General features: G+C 46.2%; 1 long non-coding RNA gene across 1 annotated transcript; it reads right to left on the reverse strand.

Moving 5' to 3' along the window:
* Positions 1 to 307: 307 nt before the first annotated feature.
* Positions 308 to 4,033, reverse strand: LOC125945457 (uncharacterized). The gene is made up of 3 exons (XR_007466903.1): positions 3,951 to 4,033; positions 2,805 to 2,943; positions 308 to 406 (listed from the first exon to the last, which is right to left on the reverse strand). It is a non-coding gene; the product is annotated as an uncharacterized LOC125945457 (long non-coding RNA).
* Between the last annotated feature and the right edge of the window lie 1,394 nt (positions 4,034 to 5,427).

Raw genomic sequence — 5,427 nt, forward strand, 5'->3', positions numbered from 1 at the left:
ATCCTGCTTAAAGTAGTTTCGAAAAATCCTGTCTTGAAATGGGGTTTTCTAAGACCATTAGAAGCATTTAAAAAATACAGATTGAATCCTGCTACGATCGGGATTTTGATATCCGTTTTCTTTCACCCTCCCGTCTAGCGCCCCTCTCGTCTCCCTTTCCTTCCCTCTCCCCATGCCCCTGCGGCGTTTCGCCGGTCGGCGGCATGCAGGTTTGCGCTTGTGCAATACACGAAACACATACAGCAATAACATTTTTTATTGCAAAAAGTAAACACGATTAGACAAGCTAACAATCAACATTAAATATGAGTGCCTCCGAGTAACGTCCATTACAGGTATCGACCTTGAAAACCTGGTTTCGAACAGGCTGCTGGGCTGTAGCTCCTTAATTCAGCAGGTCTTCTTACTGCAAAAGCATTAGGCATGTGTAAACATTAGGCAGTTTTTCAATGCATTGGCAATAAGCACTGCAATATATCTTGGCAATGGGCAGCACTACAATATATTGGTCCAAGCACACAGTTTTCGAGCATTCCACCTTTATTAACATGGTTCTAACATTAACCGATCATAAGTGAAATTCCCTTCTGTTGCCTTGAAGACATACTTTACATCTAACTGAATGTGTTGCATGTACAATCGCCAACCAGTGTTAAGTGTCGGCTATTGCTAGCTTTCATGAGGCTGTTGTATTGACTAGTTGGCGACTGGTAGATGACAGCAGCCTCCTAAACATGTGCGAAGTAGGTGCCAATTAGCATTCAAAGAAAGAAATAGATAATGCATTTCTGATAATGTACGAGAAAAGAGGTAAGTGCGGCTCTGCAAAGGCACAGCTTCAGTGTGACAGCATTGTTAGACCACCCCAATTTTATTTGCCACAGATCACATAGCCAATTCAGAAATGGCGCAGGCTTGAGCATATACTTAAACACCAGTCTATCAAACACATCGCATACTTCAAATTGAGCAAATATATTGCGATTCCTTAAAAAATAAAAGACAGCAGACGAGTGCAACCTTGAGTAACAGCGACTATTTGCAGCACGGCTGCTTCAAGCATATAAAGTAAGAACTTAAGTTGCTTGTAATTAAACCATTAAAATGTTGCACGCCTATGACTTGCCGGTTTGAAAACCTCCACACGATAACATTGCCAAGCACTTGTAAAGAATTTTTTTTACAAAAACAATGAGTCATCCACACACAAGGTGGGAACATAAGCCGTAATTTTCCACCCAGTTTCACTAACTTTGACCTTGGTGACATTAATAGTTACGCAATGGGTTAAAGGTTAAGCTCGTGCAGTTTATAAATCAATTATGATCTAGAGTGCTTGCATATGCAATTTCTTGCTTACACCGAAATGAGCCCACACACTAAAACCCACACATGGCGCGCGGCGACGATTTCATCGCCGTTGCACTTTATACGGAATATCACGGCGACGGCGGCAAAAATGCGCTTGGAGTGCCCATATAATTTCTATCGCAGTAAAAGAAAAAGAACCGCGGCGTAAATTTCTCTCAAATGGCAAGGTCGCCGTTACGTCGTCGCGCCGTAACACGCGTGTTCGAGTCGATGTCTCAACGATGCGGCTGCGACGCAGAGGGAAGCAACGACGGAGGCCCAGTCCGGCCAACGAAACTGCTCACAACCGGCCAACGCTCGCTTCAACGGCAGGAAAAGAAAGGGAGAGGGTTAAGCTGACGCCGGGGACGCAACACTACATTTGCTAGTAGGTACAGCGTTTGACCGCTGGCGCCACGCTGCGCCGCTCCCGCGCACCGCGTTTCTAGGTGGTTTCTTTCGCCGAGGGCGCTTGAACGCAGTCATATGGTTCGCATGAATGCAACCCTTCGAAGCGTGGCTGAATAGCTGAGTGGCTACGGCGCTCGCTTTGGGATCGCGCGTTCGCTGGTTCGAATCCCGCCCGGGCTAGAATTTTTTTCTTAATATCACGTTTTTCTTTTTTTCCTCTCTGTTTGCCAGCGTGGTCGTTTGAACCCCGGTGCCACGGCGGCAGCCGTGGTACCGGGCGCCGACGCGAAGCGGCGGTCGTTGGGGTGTTGCGGAGCGCAGCGTAGCAACACCCCAAATAAAAAAATACTGCTCCAGTCAGGTAGACTGCTCCCTCTCTGATAGTGAGATTATATTTGGATCATCAAAACAGTGATGCGTTTATAATACCACCGATCCCAACAGCAGGCTAGTCACCACCAGCCCAGCGTTTTCTCCGTCAACGCCTTCTCCGTTCCAACGGCGGCGGCTACAAACATGGTACGCGCGAGCGGCGCAGCGTGGCGCCAGCGGTCAAACGCTGTACCTACTAGCAATTGTAAATACGCCGCCGGGACGGCGGCGGGCGCGCACGGAGACCGTCGAAGGTGGGGGAGCTACGAGGGAGTTGAGAGGGAGAGTGAGGGGAGCCACCGAAGCGACGGGGTCACCTGTGCTGAAGACAAATCCGCTTCCCTGACGCCCTCCTCCCTCACCTTCGACGTGTCCGCGCGCGCCCGGCGCCGCCGTGCTGGCGCCGCCCGCTCCCTACAGCATCGTTTTCTGCGAGCGTTGGCCGACGTGGGCAGTCTTGTGGCCCCTACTCGCCATCTGCTTGGGCGCCGTGATATATAACGACTCCATTCGTACGTCGTGCTGTGGTGCACGAATACTTCAGAAATAAGTCCTTCCTTTAATTCGAACAAACTTTCGGGTTCCTTCGAGTTCGAATTATCGAGAAACGACTGTATATGTGTCACGCTGAAAATTTAATTCGTACGACTTTAATATGAAATAACAGTTACCTGGGTTCTTGGAGTTCAGGAGTTTCGTGGTGGCCCTTTGGGCGGCGGCGTTTTCGTCTGCCCCTTTCGGCACCTGTAGAGGGTACATGATCGGTGTCTTCACCCTCACGCGCCTTCTCTCTTGCACGTAGGTATGTGCCTGCATAGTAAGTTACAAAAAAAACTCTTTATTGTTATACTGATAAACTCGGAGTATCTATGTTTATAATGTAACAGTAGTGCCTATTACAACTGTATATTGGAATTTTTCTTTTTTTAACAGATTTTTGTTACTGCACAGACTTGCAAAAAGAAAACGCCAGTGCGACCTCAAAATTTATTTGTTGCATGACTGAAGCCAAAAAATGTTAGGTATCCTAAAAAAAAGATGCTGTAAATAGCTACACTGTCGGATTATGTTACAAAAAACAAGGCAACAGTGCACTACATACAGGGTGTTTCATTTAACTTTAGCCAAACTTTAAAAATATCCAATTGCCACGTACCAGGACAGAACCAATGTAAGGTTCGAGATACTCAGATTATATTTTGCATTCCGCCTAGTTAGATAATTAGTTCTAATTAATTAATTAACTTCTCCATTACTATAGTTAGATGAAAAGTGTCAATGAGAAGATTGTAAAGCAACATGAAAAACACCTGATACCGCTTTCTGTTTCTCAATATGAGCTACATAAAGTGTTTTTTCAAGTGTGAAAGATGCCTGCCAATACACGCAAACTGCCTCGAGCGGCCAGTCGTTCGGCAGTTTTGCGTGTATTCGCGGGCATCTTTCACGCTCGGAAAAACACACGAGTGATCTCGCACAAGAGCGTTGACGGAAGAATGCTGTGGTTACACGAAGATCGTAGCAGGTCTGATCATTCTGCGCCAAACGGGAATGTCATCGTCATCCTAACGATCAATGGTCAACGAAACGTCACAGAGGTAATTTTAGACAGCTTTGGCAAACCTGAATACGCACACAATAAAAGAAACGTACGCAGACGTAAACATGCCTCTTAAACAATATTAGAGATTCCAGTTAAAATCAAGTCGCTTTCATTGCAAAACTTCATTACCGCCTAAAACTTCCACCTAAAACTCCCGCCTGAAAACCGTAAATAATTAAACACGACAGGTGTCAAAGTGGCAGTGACTACTTACGTGAGCAAAGAAGATGCGGAAGGCAGTCTGGCGCTCCGCAGTTCATGAACGAATACGCGTCAGGAACTTAACGGCTGGTCCTGTCAAAAATAACGGTGAATGTAACGGCGGGTTCAAAAGTTACGCAATCTGGAGGGAAGCTGCGCGGAGAGCGCAGTCCGCTCGGCTGCTCAGACTGCGTCGGCGCAAGCGATGACGCCGATGAGCCGTCGCGCCACGCCTCGCTTTGTCAGGTAGCCGCTATGATACGTCGCGGCGCTGCATCCTCTTGCGACACACGCTGCTGCAATGCAGAAAAATACTCAGTGTGGCTTCGTACTCGGTACCTGAAGCACAGAAATGCTAGATAATTTAACTAAGAAAATACAAAATGCGGCTGCTACCATAATGCTAGCGCCACCTTACAAAGATAATTTGAAATAACAAAACTCGAACTTTTTAATGCCTCATTCTTGGCACTTTGCGGTAGGTAGGTAGGTTCCTAACTCGCTTTATAATACAAAAAAGTGATGTGCAACCTATAATGGAATCGAACCTCTGCCGTGGGGCACAGCAGCCGGTTCTCTAGCAACTAGACTACGGTGTCTTTTTCTTCCTTGTGGTCAAAGTAAAACAGGTTAACCAAACAGACAAAACGAAAACTGCGACAATTACAATATCAAAACATTTTACAGTTTGAACCGTCAGTCCAACTTGGCTGACATTGTCATTTAAAATTCTCTGAGCGTTGTCAAGGGATCTACCCTCGACAGCCACTCAGGAACACAGCAATCATGCGTTCTAAATTTTCCTTCAAAGAAAAATGGCAATATTCGCCAAGAGGGACAGATCGCGTTGAAGTGTATCGAGGACTGTTCAACAATGTCCTCGCGTCGATGACAAAATCAACGTCGAAAGTGGTGCTTAGTTTCCGGAGAAGTTCAGAAACTGCGACAAGCGGAATTCGGTGACTTGTAACCCATGATTCAAGCCATCCTTGAAATTTAACACATTTACGTGGACAAAGACTTGCCTGATTTTCTGCAGATAATGATGCATAGTCCGACGAACCTCCATTTTCGATGCCCGCGCTCATATGAGGGTCGTTTTGTGGAACAAAATATTTTCTAGAAATGTCTTGCGTATGTGCTTCTACATTTTCTCCTTTCAAGGCAAGGTCACTTTCGTGAAAACTGTCCTTGGATTGAGCATCCTCATGTGGCGAGGATACTTCACTAGAAGCATGGTTACTACTTTCATTAACCTACCATGATACTTATTGGACGGTACTCGTGGCAAAAGGACTGGCAGATATCAGTTCGTCATTAACTCTACGCCTCTTTTGACGGTCTGAAAGGTAAGCGTAACTTTTCTTCTTTATTGTGGACTTCATTATGAGCATAAAGAGCAAGCAGCTGCCCCTTCAGTGCTCACTCACCACAATGCAAACACCCGCGCCTGGGTTGATTGCACTCTCTTCTAACAGGGCGAAGCAAAA

Source organism: Dermacentor silvarum, chromosome 5 (assembly GCF_013339745.2).
Source record: "Dermacentor silvarum isolate Dsil-2018 chromosome 5, BIME_Dsil_1.4, whole genome shotgun sequence".
In the NCBI taxonomy this organism is placed as follows: Eukaryota; Metazoa; Arthropoda; class Arachnida; order Ixodida; family Ixodidae; genus Dermacentor; species Dermacentor silvarum.